The sequence below is a fragment of the Lygodium microphyllum genome, chromosome 7 (genome assembly GCF_053477565.2).
Source record: "Lygodium microphyllum isolate KBCC chromosome 7, Lygodium_microphyllum_v1.1.10, whole genome shotgun sequence".
In the NCBI taxonomy this organism is placed as follows: Eukaryota; Viridiplantae; Streptophyta; class Polypodiopsida; order Schizaeales; family Lygodiaceae; genus Lygodium; species Lygodium microphyllum.
This window is the reverse complement of record NC_141141.1, coordinates 139,909,518-139,925,505: the sequence shown is the minus strand read 5'-3', so window position 1 is coordinate 139,925,505 and position 15,988 is coordinate 139,909,518.

Below are 15,988 nucleotides of genomic sequence, written 5' to 3'. Positions count from 1 at the left end.
AAGAGAAGTAGAGGGAGAGAAGGAGAAAGAGAGAAGGGAAGGAGAGGAAGAGGAGAGAGAGGAGAAGAAGAAGAGGAAGGGAGAAGAAGAGGAAGGGACAAAAAGAAGAGAGAGAAGAGGGAAAGAGAAGGAGGAGAAGAAGGAAGAGGGAGAGAGAGGAGAAGAAGAAGGAGAAGAAGAGGGAGAGAAGAGAGGAGAAGGAGAAGAAGGAAGAGGGAGAGAAGAGAAGGAGAGAGAGAAGTAGAAGAAGAAGAAGGGAAGGAGGGAGAGAGAGAAGAAGAAGAAGAAGAAGAGGTAGGAGGAAGTGAGAGAGAAGAAGAGAAGAAAAAGAGAAAGGAGGGAGAGAGAGAAGAGGAAGAGAAGAAGTGAGAAAGAAAAAGAGAAGGAGGGAGAGAGAGAAGAAGAAGAAGAAGAAGAGGTAGGAGGAAGTGACAGAGAAGAAGAGAAGAAGAAGAGGAAGAAGGGATAGGGAAGAGAAGAAGAGGGAGAGAAGGAGAAGAAGAGAAGAAGGAGTGGGAGAGAGGAGAGAAGAGGGAGAGAAAAAGGGAAGGAGAGAGAGAATGGAAAGAGGAGAAGGAGAGAGAGAAAAAGAAGAGAAGAAGGACAAGAAGAAGAGAGAAAGAAGTAGAAGAGGAAGAGGAGAGAGAGAGAAGAAGAGAAAAAGAAGAAGAAGAGAGAGAGAAAGAGAAAGAAGAAAGGGAGTGGGAGTTAGTGAGTAACTTCAAGGAGCCACACTCAAAGAGGGAGAGGCAAGTGAAGTGACCAACGTGACGAATGCCCCTACGTTCAAAAATCAAACCCAGGTTCTTTAAGCTTTGTAATTAATTACGTTTTATTTCTCATGAAAGAAATGAAGGGGTTAGCTACATGCATGGAACACGAATGAGTCTTAGGCACTATGTTGCATGCGTGAAATGATAGGGTATGGAGTTCACGTAAGTTTATATGCATCAAATGATAGCTTTTACACACCTAAAATGATAAGGTTTTCACATTATTTCACATAAAATAATAGCTTTTAAACCAGTTCACTGCATGAACAATCATTTAGAAATAATGCTTCGCGATCATGACTAAAAGAAACACATGAGATGATAGTTTCTGATGGATAGAAACCTAGAATTTCATGAGATCCGGTGCATTAGGAATAAGTATAATTTCATGCGAATTGTTATATCGATCGTGCTATGGACTATCGCAGATGGATACACTCCTAGCTTAATTGAAGCTGGTGACCTAACCCTAAATGAATTGTTGACCCAAGTTATGCTTGGTTGTTTGAAAAGGTTGTAAATCCTTTGAGCAAGTGTTTTGATACATCCAAGTTAAATTCTGATGGTGCATAAAATGGGATTGCAATGCTTCAAAGCAAGAGGTTGTGCATTCAACTGTTTGTTAATGAGGTTTTGGATGTTAACCTAAGTGGGGTGTGTTTGATGATTGCATGGCCGGGTCTGAGATGACTGATTGCCATGGAAACAAAAGGGATGTTTTTCCTAGTGATTGTTTTTAAGCTGGGTGCTTCAGCTATGGTTGATTTCCTAACTAAATATTTAAGGAAAGATGGCGCTAGCTACCCCTGCCTCGTGAACCGCCAAACCCTAACCAAGGGGGTTATAAACCCATGCTGAGAATGTTGACCAAACCCACCGCGAGAGGTCTCTCCGTGGAAATTACTTGGTGTAGGAGGATGCTTGGGTGCCAATGGGGGCTCTGGTCGTAAATCCCAATGCCTCTGGGCCCTATACAAGTGTTCTAAGTGACTCGAGATGGGATCTCGAGGCCTTGATACTATTTACAAGATGGAATCTTTGTAGGATAAGCCTTCAGGTTTTTATGGTCGGAAGACGGAACGATTTTTCTAAGGAGGTAGAAAGGAACACTTAATTCTCTAGTAAGGGCAGGAGACAACCATCAATCTAAAGATAAGTTAAGGAAGGGTTTGATCTTTTTTATCTTGTCTTTGTGTTAGTGCCCTAAATTACGTAAAGAAACCTGTGATTAACCGGTTAATTAAGGAACTTGCTTTTATGTGTCAAACATAATGTGGTAGGTAATTAGATAACTAAAACAACCCCCGAGGGAAGCGTGGTGGATGTGACCAATGGGTCTATCCTATGGAAGGGTGGTCTTGGTTAGCCGAGAGTTTCATCAAAGGAAATGTTAACGAGAAACGTTAGGAAAAGTCAGACTTCAGGTCGTGATCCTAGTGGGAATGGTTGGATAAGTTCCATTGAGGGACAGACTTGAGAGGCCCTAGTTGGCAAACCCCGTGTCATTCCTTGGGAGTGTGAGGCGGCGTCTTCTAGATATATCTCTCGATGGACTGCTAAGACGCGTCCCGTGAATTGAGGAGCCAACACGTTACAGTTGGTATCAGAGCAAAACTTCTTAATGCTACATGATTGATTAATGTTTGGTTCATGGACATATCCTAAACAGAAATAACCTAAGTGGTATGGCTTGATTGTCAAACACCTTCTGCACCCACGAATGCTGACATGCAAGAGAAGAATTTCCTTCTCAAGAAAATTAAGCCACACGAGTTTGATGGCAAGGGAAGGACTGTTCAAGCTGACGCTAAGATCTGGATTGAGTCCATGGAGGACTATTTTGAAGTAGCAGGAACTGCACCTGCTAACCAAGCCATGCTCGCCAAACTTAAGCTTACAGGTGAAGCGAGACTTTGGTGGAAACAGTTGTGCAGAGAGCAAGCGATCTCGGGACAGTCACTTGGAATAAGCTTAAGGAAGCTGTGCGAGGGAGGTATCTGTAGCTTGCCTACCGCATGCTAAAGATGAATGAATTCTATGGCTTGAAGCAGCTAGGATTATCGCTTGAAGCATATTATTCGAAGTTCGTTTCACTCCTAAAGTATGCACCGCCAATGGATATGACACAACAAGTGTCAAAATTTTGTGCCGAGTTGAATCCACCCATAAACACTCGATTGGAATCGATGCGCCTAATGGACTTGCAATACGCATTACTCCGAGCGAATCCAATCGTCCAAGAACTTAAATCAGGCAACTATGATGAAGATGACTCATGAGATCAAGACAAGAGGTGCCACAAGTACAGAGAGATAGGACACATCCGTAAGAGATGCCCCAACCGCTAATGTTTTCACTGCAATGAACTAGGACACATCCAAACAGATTGTCTTGAGTTGGGACCTAAGAATGAGGAATGTATGGTCAAACGAAGCTGACTAAACTCCACTTTTGGCTCATATTATGAACACATGATAATGAAGGCTTGGAGCCTATTGTAACCTTTGAGGATGACTAGATATCCTAGGAAGATCCTCTTGAGGTAGTAAGTCTTTGTCTTGGAATAAATCCTACTCTTGTACGTATGGTCAATTCAAATAATATGGGTGCACTACTTGAAACATTAAGAATAGCGTAGCGGATGCATGGTGGGTCTTAACCCAGAGGTCGTAAGTGTCAAGATTGTGGGAGAGAAGGAAGGAGTCTCACTTGTAGCTTTCTTGCTTGCACAATGGGGGAATACACACAAAGGTGGAGGCTGAAAACAGTTTTTCTCTTCTTAGTTGTGTAAGCCAAAAGAACTCTAGTACAAAGAAATAGAAGAACCCTATATATGGGTCTCAAACCAAACTCAAATAACTAAGGTGGCATACTAATTGGACCACAAACTAGAGTAGATAAGGATAGCTGTCAGCTAGCTATTATTCATGGGCAATGTACCAATCACATCTGTAACTAACAAGTCAATGACATAAATGCACAACGCTCACCCTGGCATATCACGAGTGGAGCTCGATATCTCAACACTCCCCCTCGAGCTCAATCCCAATTCGTGCACACCAAGCAGGTCTCTGAACTTGTGCAGCTTCTCTGTGCCCAATGCCTTCGTAAATATGTCAGCTACCTGATCCTCTGTGTTAACATAAACTAGATCAATAAGACCTAGTAAAACCCTCTCTCGCACATAGTGATAATGCACCTCAATGTGCTTTGTTCTAGCATGGTACACTAGGTTATTTGCCAAGTGTATACTACTCATGTTGTCACAATAAATGACAACTGGCCCATCTGTAGGCTGATGCATATCATAAAGTAGCTTATGCAACCAAGCTATCTCACATGCAGCCATTGCTGCACCCCTGTACTCAGCCTCTATGCTCCACAAGGAAACTATAGGTTGTTTCTTGTTGCTCCAAGTGACTGCAGTACTCCCAAAAGAGAACACATATCCGTTGGTAGATCGTCTATCAGAAATACTACCAGCCCAATCAGCATCAGTATATCCATGCAACTATATCTGAACACCAATCTCATAAAATAGTCCATACTGCAATGTGGACTTCACATACCTGAGTATGCGTCTAGCCGCATCCAAATGTGGTTTCCTTGGAGCCTGCATAAATTAACTTACCAATCCAACAATATAGCTCAAAACTGGCCTAGTAATAGTCATATAAATCAAACTTCCTACTATCGTCTATACATAATAGGGTCTTCCAGAAGCTCACCTGCATCTACGCTCAGCTTCACATTCTGCTCCAAAGGAACTGAAATAGGCTTACAATCTGTCATCCCATATTTGGATAGCATGTCCAATCCATACTGCCTCTGCAAGAGCCATATCCCACTTGGTGATCTAATCACCTCAATGCCCAAGAAATAACGTGCTCTCCCAAATCCTTCATCTCAAACTTCTCCTTCAATAGCATTTTCACATGAAGGATATCTTCATCACTATCACCTGTGATAATCAAATCATGAACATAAATGACAAGCAGCATAATACCTTTCTTTGTTTTTCTCACATAAAGTGAGAAATCTGCCTTGGAAATCTGAAAGCCAATAGTGACAAAATACTGTCCTATCTTGTTAGACCATACTCTAGGTGCTTGTTTCAAGCCATACAAGGTTTTCTTCAACCTGCAAACAAACTCAGGATGAACAGTATGCACATAACCTGGTGGCTGCTCCATATAGACCTCTTCTTACAAATCACCATGAAATAAGGCATTCTTTACATTCATCTGATGTAAAGACCATCCCTTTGATGCAGCCATAGCAATGACTGCTCTTATGGTTGCCATCCTTGCAACCATACTGAATATTTCTTCATAATCAATTCCATATGTTTGCGCATACCCTTTGACTACTAATCTTGCCTTATATCTATTCACGGAACCATCTGCATTGTGCTTCACCTTATAAACCCACTTACAACCAATTGCATTCTTATCTTTAAGCAAAGGTACCAATTCTCATGTAGCATTTGCTTCCAAAGCATCCATTTCTTCATCCATGGCTTTCTCCCATTTTTCTTTTTCCATGTCTTGCTCAAAAGAAGTGGGCTCTGGTTCTTGTATCACTTTAACTATATAAGCATAGTGAATGGCTATAAATCCATCATATTTCAGCCTATCCACAGGATATCTAGCTCTGGTAGACCTGCACAAAGTAGGCTCACTTCTAGATGCTCTCAAAACATCCCTGGTCTTCCTTACTCTAGGTGTATTAACAGAAGGAATACCTAACTCATCATCAATGCTCTATTCTGAGCCACTGGATTCACCATCCACATAAGAGTGACCTACATTCACATCAAACATGGGTTGATCTACCTTCTCTTTTCCTTTTCGTAATACCTGCATACCACTATCTGCATTGCTTTGAGAAGATTCTCCTGATCTCAATCTGCCTGTCCATGGCGAAGAATGTGAACCACTGCTAGAGGACACTCCAAGTCCACTAATATCTTGACTGCTGTTGTGAATTCTATGCAGCATTACCATTTTGTGCATGTACATTATCAATCACATTTACTGGTTTATACCAGCTACTCATCTCATAAAAAACAACATCTCTGCTCACTGTAAACTTACGAGTAGAAGGGTTATAGCATCTATACCCTTTCTGCTTTTGCAGAGAGTAACCAATAAAGATGCACTTCTCAGCTTTTGGATCCAACTTGGATCTCAACTCATCTGGCACATGAACATAGGCAATGCAACCAAAATTTTTCAAATGAGAAATATCTGGTTTCCTACCAGTATACCTCTCCTCTGGAGTCATGTCATGTATTGCTGTAGTGGGAGTCCTGTTCATTATGTAGACTGTTGTAGCAACTGCTTCAGCCCAATAAAAATCTGGCAAGTCGTCTTTTTTGTTGAGCATGGCACGAGATACCTCTCCAATATGCCTGTTTTTCCTTTCTGCAATTCCATTTTGTTGTGGGGTATGATTGCACGAATATTGTTGCTTTATGCCATGCTCCTGCAGGAACCTTGCAAACTCATTTGAGAGGTACTCTCCCCCTCCATCTGACCTTAGGCATTTTATTTGCAGGCCTGTTTCTTTTTCAACCATAGCTTTAAGAGTTTTGAAATGCCCAAAAACTTCACTTTTCTTTTTCATAAAATACACCCAAAATTTTCTGCTATAGTCATCAATAAAGGTGACAAAATAATGACAGCCTCCAATAGATGCAGCTTTAGTAGTCCACACATCAGAGTGGATTAATTCCAATGGCTTCTTACTCTCTTGAACATGTCTAGGAAATGGTTTCCTTGCCTGTTTTCCAAATTGACAGGCTTCACATACCTTATGCATTTCTACAACCTTGAATTTAGGCAATCCTGCAACAATATATTGGGCCTGCATTGAGTTAAGTCGTTGTACATTAACATGACCAATGCATTTATGCCAGATATCAATATCTGCAACTACACCGGTCCCATGTGCAAACATTGCTGCACTCAATTCAAACATGTCTGCATCCAACGTAAACATTCTGCCCTTCTTCTTTCCTTTTGCTATCAAGCAATCTTTATTTTTCATATCCTCAACAAAGCATCCATGAGGATTAAATTTGACCTGTAAGCCCTGCTCAACCATTTGACTAACAGAAACCAGATTCTTGGTGATATTCGGGACATGAAATACGTCTGACATGTATTTCTTTTTCCCATCTTGCATAGACAAAGGAATTTTTCCAATCTGCACAATAGGATGTGTAGTATCATCACCAGTCTCCACAAATCCTAGTTTTTCTATTTTCCTTGCATCCTGCATCCATTCTGCATGACCTGTCATGTGGTTTGATGCACCTAAGTCAACATACCACACTTCGTTGCTTTCTTTTGCACTTGTCTCACAAAATTGTTCATGTGCTGCACCATAAATAAATGCTCATTTCTGTCATCACCCTGTCTACTAGAAGATGCATAATTCCCTTGTTGCAATTTTCCATTCATGATGTCATTCTGCTTTTTATAGCAGTCTTTAGCCATATGACCCATTTTACCACAGTAGTAGCATTCAACATTACTATTTGCATTTTGGCCTCTTTGCCATCCATCACGACCTCTTTGGCTCCCCCTGCCTCTAGAGTTACCACGTCCTCCTCCATAGGACTGGTTTTCTTGAGTTTGCTATATATTCTGATTTCTACCACAGCCTCCAGATCGGCCTCCTCCACCTCTGCCTCTACCTCTTCCAGCATTTGAGTAGAAGACAGTTTCTTTTGAAGTTCCTCCTGAAGAAGATGCACCACCATTTCTCTGCTCCTCAGAAATTAGAAGAGCAATCAACTCCTCAAAATCAGGAAATCTTTCACGGACGGAAATGGATGTTCGGAACTATGCATAATCCTTTCCTTGACCATTCAAGGTCACGGAAACTAAATCATTATCTTCCACTGGTGACCCAATGGAAGCAAGTGCATCTGCAATCTTCTTCACCTTCATGTGGTAGTCATTGATGCTCATACTTTCTCTTTGCACATTGTGCAAATCTTTCTTGAGCTGCATTTTCCTGGCTTGCATATTTGTGCTATACATTTTTGACAAAGTATCACATGCCTCCTTTGGTGTACTTGCATCCTGAATATGCACAATCATAGAGTCTGAAATATTGATAGACAGCCAGTACATAACTTTTCTTGCTCTCTCATGCCATCCTTTAAATGCCTGCATTTGTTGTTGATTGGGAACATCAGGAAGAACTGGTTCTTCTTCATTTCTTGCAACGAATTCCCAATATCCTTTTCCCATAAGGAAATTCGTCATTCTCAACTTCCATGCTTGGAAGTTGTTCTTGTCAAGCTTTTCAGTGACAATCTGTGAAAGAGAATCAGACGTCATTACAGAACACTACAAAGAATTCTGTCACTACAAAAAACACAGCTTCAGCCTCACAAGGGCAAATCTGCAAAAGTGACAAAAGTGGTATTTGACCACACAGTCACTTCCTAGTGACGATTTTGCATCAACAGGAAACAAGGATGATTCTGTAACTCGCAATGTCTCTGCGCACAGGCATACGATGCAATTTCTATAGTAACTTTTCACCGACCTATAGAATAGTGGTCGCATAGCATAAAACAGGGCCTTTTCCTGACTGCGTGCGGAAAACTTCCGCCTCCAAAACAGGCCCCGAAATGAGCAACACTGGTCCTCTTACCAGAACACCGCGAACTTGGTTTGCTTTCTTGAGCTCCATACCATGAACAAGGCTCTGATACCATGTCAAGATTGTGGGAGAGAAGGAAGGAGTCTCACTTGTAGCTTTCTTGCTTGCACAATGGGGGAATACACACAAAGGTGGAGGCTGAAAACAGTTTTTCTCTTCTTAGTTATGTAAGCCAAAAGAACTCTAGTACAAAGAAATAGAAGAACCCTATATATGGGTCTCAAACCAAACTCAAATAACTAAGGTGGCATACTAACTGAACCAAGAACTAGAGTAGATAAGGATAGCTATCATCTAGTATTATTCATGGGCGGTGTACCAACCACATCTGCAACTAACAAGTCGGTGATATAAATGCACAACGGTCACCCTAGCATATCACGAGTGGAGCTCGATATCTCAATAGTAAGCCCCATTAGCGCCTATCTCCCCCAGTTTATCTCGAGATGAGGACATCTCGATTCCTCTAAGGGGGAGAGGATGTAATGTCTCCTCCCCCCCCCCTCGTGACCCCCGTGCCTTCCCCCCCATAGGAACTCACCCCCCCTAGATTTTTCAACTTTTTTGAATTTTAAAAAAAGGAACTCTCCCCCTTCCGTGTGCATGATGGGGAGAGAGAGAGAGAGAGAAGCGTGGGACATGGGGGGGCATCCAACCCCCTCCCAAGCTATGAGGAGAAGAGGAGAGAGCTCTCCTGTAGCACGCCCCCCTCCATCTTCTATGCAGGTGGCCCCCTACTGCCCGTGAGCCACAGTCCGCCCCCGTCAGAGATAGGTGCCCCTCCGTCTACCTTGGTGATCGCAGTCCCCCTGGGCTTCCATTGGAAAGAGTCCCCCCACTTGCAGCAGCAACAACTGCGCACACCTAAGCTCTCAGCAGGGAAACCCCCCTGTGGGTGACATTTGAAACCCCCCCCCCATTCGTTGACAACTGCGCCCTCCCCTATGAGCAGTGTGAATGATGCCAGGAGGCATATTCCACGGTGGATTCCGTGAGGTTTTACGGTGGATTCCGTAAACTTAGATGACCGGGGCTCATACGCAAAGAGGATTCTTTGTGCGAGAAGTTGATGGGGACGCCTGTCCTTTTCGGGCGTTTCATTAATTTAGTGTGTACATGGGTGATTCCATAGCGGGTGATTCCGTAAAATGCATATTAAATTAATAAACGTTTATGAGTTTAGAGTGCGCACTCGTAATAAATTAAGGTTAGGATTTATTTCTAACCAGTTGATTTATTTATGTAGTTGAAGACTGCTAGGTATTCACTTTTGTCGGTTTAATTGTGTTATTTTACTAACGATTGTGAATGCTTCAGTTGATGTGTAGAGATAGCAGCAGTGGCGGAGGAAAGCATTGGAGTCTAGCGGGTTTCCGATCTTTGGACTATATTTTGATAGGCGCCACGCCTATATTTTGATTATGTCTATAGAGACATCGACTATTTATTATTATTTTGTATGCGCTTATGCGCCTGGATATGTTATTTTTATTTGGATATTGAGATTGGGCGTGCCAGACTCTATGGGCACCGTCCATTAGCTTTATTTTCCTATTTTTGGTAGAAAGCAAACTCAAAAGCTAAAAGCTTGTCATATTTTTGTAATTGGGCTATTTTTGAGCAAAAAGATTGAAAATATATATTAAATACATGCTTTGTGAAGCGCTCACACAAGGCATGGGGGAGATTCAACCCAATTTGTCTCTTGTCTCATGTCGTGCTTGCTTTTACATTGGTTTTTGTGCTAAAAAGTAGAGTGCTTTGTTCTTGGGGACCTTTGGGAATTCACTACGTGAGCTACCTGCGTCCGATCTGCGCACCAGTGGTATCCCACCCCGGGGGTATGATGCCAGGAGGCATATTCCACGGTGGATTCCGTGAGGTTTTACGGTGGATTCCGTAAACTTAGATGACCGGGGCTCATACGCAAAGAGGATTCTTTGTGCAAGAAGTTGATGGGGACGCCTGTCCTTTTCGGGCGTTTCATTAATTTAGTGTGTACATGGGTGATTCCATAGCGGGTGATTCCGCAAAATGCATATTAAATTAATAAATGTTTATGAGTTTAGAGTGCGCACTCGTAATAAATTAAGGTTAGGATTTATTTCTAACCAGTTGATTTATTTATGTAGTTGAAGACTGCTAGGTATTCACTTTTGTCGGTTTAATTGTGTTATTTTACTAACGATTGTGAATGCTTCAGTTGATGTGTAGAGATAGCAGCAGTGGCGGAGGAAAGCATTGGAGTCTAGCGGGTTTCCGATCTTTGGACTATATTTTGATAGGCGCCACGCCTATATTTTGATTATGTCTATAGAGACATCGACTATTTATTATTATTTTGTATGCGCTTATGCGCCTGGATATGTTATTTTTATTTGGATATTGAGATTGGGCGTGCCAGACTCTATGGGCACCGTCCATTAGCTTTATTTTCCTATTTTTGGTACAAAGCAAACTCAAAAGCTAAAAGCTTGTCATATTTTTGTAATTGGGCTATTTTTGAGCAAAAAGATGGAAAATATATATTAAATACATGCTTTGTGAAGCGCTCACACAAGGCATGGGGGAGATTCAACCCAATTTGTCTCTTGTCTCATGTCGTGCTTGCTTTTACATTGGTTTTTGTGCTAAAAAGTAGAGTGCTTTGTTCTTGGGGACCTTTGGGAATTCACTACGTGAGCTACCTGCGTCCGATCTGCGCACCAGTGAAGGGAAGGAGAGAGAGAAGAGAAGAAGAGAAATAGAGGGAGAGAAGGAGAAGGAGAGAAGGGAAAGGAGGGAGAGAGAAGAGAAGAAGAGAAGTGGAGGGAGAGAAGGAGAAGGAGAGAAGGGGAAGGAGAGAGAGAAGAGAAGAAGAGTAGAGGGAGATAAGGAGAAGGAGAAGGAGAGAAGGGAAGGAGAGGAAGAGGAGAGAGAGGAGAAGAAGAAGAGTAAGGGAAAAGAAGAAGATGAAGGGAGAAAAAGAAGAGAGAGAAGAGGGAAAGAGAAGGAGGAGAAGAAGGAAGAGGGAGAGAGAGGAGAAGAAGAAGGAGAAGAAGAGGGAGAGAAGAGAGGAGGAGAAGAAGGAAGAGGGAGAGAAGAGAAGGGGAGAAAGAAGTAGAAGAAGAAGAAGAGGAGGAGGAGGGAGAGAGAGAAGAAGAAGAAGAAGAAGAAGAAGAGATAGGAGGAAGTGAGAGAGAAGAAGAGAGAAGAAGAGGAAGAAGGAGGGAGAGAGAGAAGAGGAAGAGAAGAAGTGAGAAAGAAGAAGAGAAGGAGAGAGAGAGAGAAGAAGAAGAAGAAGAAGAGGTAGGAGGAAGTGAGAGAGAATAAGAGAAGAAGAAGAGGAAGAAGGGAGAGAAAAGAGAAGAAGAGGGAGAGAAGGAGAAGGAGAGAAGGAGTGGGAGAGAGAAGAGAAGAGGGAGAGAAAAAGGGAAGGATAGAGAGAAGGGAAAGAGGAGAAGGAGAGAGAGAAGAAGAGAGAGAGAGAGAGAGAGAGACAAACAAGAGAGGGAGTGGGAGTTAGTGAGTAACTTCAAGGAACCACACTCAAACCTCCCCCCACGCGAAGGACCCCCATCCAGCGATCTTTCCTACCCGAACCTGTCGTCTTTCAAATCCGTCAAAGTCCAGACTGTCCAATCTCCGTAGGGCAAATGGCTCCCAAGAAGAAAGCCACGGGAAGCGTAGATGCCAAAGCTACCTTTTGTACCGGTAATGTGGGAGAGGCAAGCGGAGCAACCAACGTGACGAATGCCCCTACGTTCACAAATCAAACCCAGGTTCTTAAAGCTTTGTAATTAATTACATTTTATTTCTCGTGAAAGAAACGAAGGGGTTAGCTACGTGCATGGAACACGGACGAGTCTTAGGCGCTAGGTTGCATGCACCAAATGATAGGGTATGGAGTTCACATAAGTTTATATGCATGAAATGATAGCTTTTACACACATAAAATGATAAGGTTTTCGTATTATTTCACATAAAATAATAGCTTTTAAACAAGTTTAGTGCATGAATAGTCATTTAGAAATCATGCTTCGCGATCATGACACACATGAAATGATAGTTTTCGATGGATAGAAACCTAGACCTTCATGAGATCCAGTGCATTAGAAATAAGTATAATTGCCTGCGAATTGTTTTATCGATCATGCTATGGACTATTGCAAATGGATATGCTCCTAGCTTAATTGAAGCTGGTCACCTAACCCTAAATGGATTGTTGACCCAAGTTATGCTTGGTTGTTTGAAAAGGTTGTAAATCCCTTGAGCAAGTGTTTTGATACATCCAAGTTAAATTCTGATTGTGCATGCGATGGGATTGCGATGCTTTAAATCAAGAGGTTGTGCATTCAACCGTTTGTTAATGAGGTTTTGGATGTTAACCCAAGTGGGGTGTGTTTGATGATTGCATGGCTGGGTCTGAGATGACTGATTGCCATGGAAACAAAAGGGATGTTTTCCCTAGTGATTGTTTTTAAGCTGGGTGCTTCAGCTGTGGTTCATTTCCTAAAGGGATAACTAAGGAAAGATGGCGCTAGCTATCCCCCCCCTCACAAACCACCAAACCCTAACCAAGGGGGTTATGAATCTACGCGAGGAATGTGGACCGAACCCGCCGCCGCGAGAGGTCTCTCCGTGGAAATTACTTGGCATAAGGATCTCAAGGCCTTGATACTAGTTACAAGGCAGAATCTTGGTAGGATAAACCTTCAAGTTTTTAATGGTCGGAAGACGAACGATTTTTCTATGGAGGCAGAAAGGAACACTTAATTCTCCTGTATGGGCAGGAGACAAACATCAATCTGAAGATAAGTTAAGGAAGGGTTTGATCTTGTTTTATCTTGTCTTTGTGTCAATGCCCTAAATTACATAAAGAAACCTGTGATTAACGGGTTAATTAAGGAAGCTACTTTTATGTGTCAAACATAATGTGGTAGGTAATTAGATAACTAAAACAACCCCGGAGGGAAGCATGGTGGATGTGACCAATGGGTCTATCTTATGGAAGGGTGGTCTCGGTTAGCCAAGAGCTTTCCTCAAAGGAAATGTTAACGAGAAACGTTAGGAAAAGTCGGACTTCAGGTCGATCCTAGTGGGAACGGCCGGATAAGTTCCATTGCAAGGTAAACTCAAGAGACCCTAGTTGGAAAACCTTGTGTCATTCCTTGGGAGTGCCGGGCGGCGTCTTCTATAAATATCTCTCAATAGACTGCTAAGACATGTCCCGTGAATTGAGGAGCAGGCACGTTACATTGTATGTTCACACTTGGCTACAAGTGGTTCTGGCCTGGTTGGAGTACAAAATAGCCTCACAATTGTGATCTAACTAGATGAGTGGATTTTTGGTAATGGCCTCCATTACATGCTTTCTGACTTTCGAATTTAGTAGCTGCTTTAAAATGCCAATATTGAGTGTTAAAATGACCTATTTTTTGGTTGATTTTTGTTGTTTTTGAGAGCTGAATGGTTGATTTTATGAGATGATTGATTGTTTTGGAAGTGTTTTGAGAGTTTTTGGATAGGTTGGAATGGTTTTCTTAAGCTCATGATGTTTATTAGTAGAGATGTGAAGTTCTGATGATGTTCTAATATGTTCTGTTTGGTCCAGATTGGTTCTGTTGAGCTTCTGTTTTATTCTGTTTTCTCTCTGTAAGGAAGGATGGAATATTGATTGATAGGGTTTGAGATTGTTTGAAAGCTTATTGAGTGATTTTTTATGTTTTGGAATGGTTTTGATATGAGTTATGTGGTTCTGATGCTTTCTGTTGACCTTCTGTAACTCTCTGATGAGCTTCTGGTGAGCCTCTGTAGACCTTCTGTATGCTTCTGTATGTGTTCTAATGGATGAGAGTGTAGTTTGGGAAAGTTTTCTAGCCTTGGAAAGAGGTGAATACAAGTGCAAAAGAGCTAAAAGAAGTCAAAGAAGTAGCTGTTGAAGACTCAAGTAAAGACTGGAGTGAAGTGACAGTGGTGAGCTATGAAAAGACATTGTAGTGGCTCTAGTGCCTCTTCATATCAGACATACCTCTTGGGAGGTGCATTCACGACCTAAGAAGGATTATTGGGGGTTATTATTGAGTGATTATAGTGAGGATATGATGTATTATTGATGGAGAGAGAGAAAGAGACTCAGAGATAGCCAAATCTATCAAAATAGTATAATTGTATGTGAGAGATTGAGAGAGAAGACTATGAAGACATTGAAGATGAATACTATGTGATGTATTTCCATTTAAAGATGGTGTATTCCTTTTCTTTCTTTGTTCTATTGATGGATTTTGTGAAGATGTTGAAGAATATGGTTGATTCTATCAAATCCGTAGGAGATCTACATGATGCTGCATGAAGATTTGTTGTGCCTGGTGTTCTTTTCTTCATTGTGATCATATAAAACCTAATAAAAAAGCTTGTTGATGTTACAAGATAGATTTTCTTGCAAGAGAATTCCCTTTTCCTTGGTGTTCCTCTTGGGGCTCCATGTTTTTGATGCGCAGCCGAGGAAATACTTGCCATCAACAAGCACCAGAAGAGGTTGAAAATGAAGGAAATGGCATTGCCAAGAAGAGAAGAATTCAATGGATGTTTGTAAAGTTCCTTCTTCCACTGAAGAGTTGGAATTTCTCATAATCAAAGCCACTTTCCACAAGAAGTTCATCCCACAATGGCGGAAACATATCACCATCATGATGCATGCTCTATGTGGTGGACAGTTTCCTCTTCTTGTTGAAGCAGTAGAAACTTGCATCTTGGTGGCAAACAGTTTGGGAATAAACTGAAGAGCGGAAACGGAGAGAATGACCATCCATGGAAGATTTGGCATTCATTGAGAAGTTTCCAGACATCATCAAATGGGAGATTGTGAAGAAGCTTCAGGAGTCTTGGTCTGTAGAGGTTCACGAAGACAAGAAGGAAAAAAGCTGGAATTTGTTCGTGGATGCTCAACAGCAAGATACATGGGATGCTTGGTGCACTGATAATCTTCTGTTTGTTCAATTGTCAACCCACTGGAAGTTGGTAGATAGAGTGTTTTTAACAACATACACTGTTGAAACCATCAAAAGCTGGCATTACTATGATGATGGCACCACCACAATACTTAGACGCATGCATTTTGACACCTTCAGAACCGAATACCTTCCTCTGTGCAATGGCATGAAAGTAGAATTCAAAGACGTTGAAAAGGAAGAAGTAGAAGAAACGTTGGCAAGAGGGCCCTCCAGAGACTGAAACCTTCTGTTATCCCTCTGTGGAGCACTAACAACATAGTGGAGCCAACCCCCTGATGAATGACGCAATAAAGAGACAAGCGTTAGAACGAGTCCAGAGGTACGTGAGAAGAGAGAAAGCAAAAATCAAAGCTGAGAACGAGCTCGCAGCAGAAGCCGCCTTTGACGCCCTTGCGGAACTCTTTAAGAAGTCCCAATGGCACATCAAGCCCTTCCTCCTCCTGCTAGAGGTCCACTTCCAAGCCAGATCCGTCCTAGAAATATTGATGACAAGCCAGCGAATGTAGTTCCATTGCCAGTTTTTAAGGGAGAGTACAATGA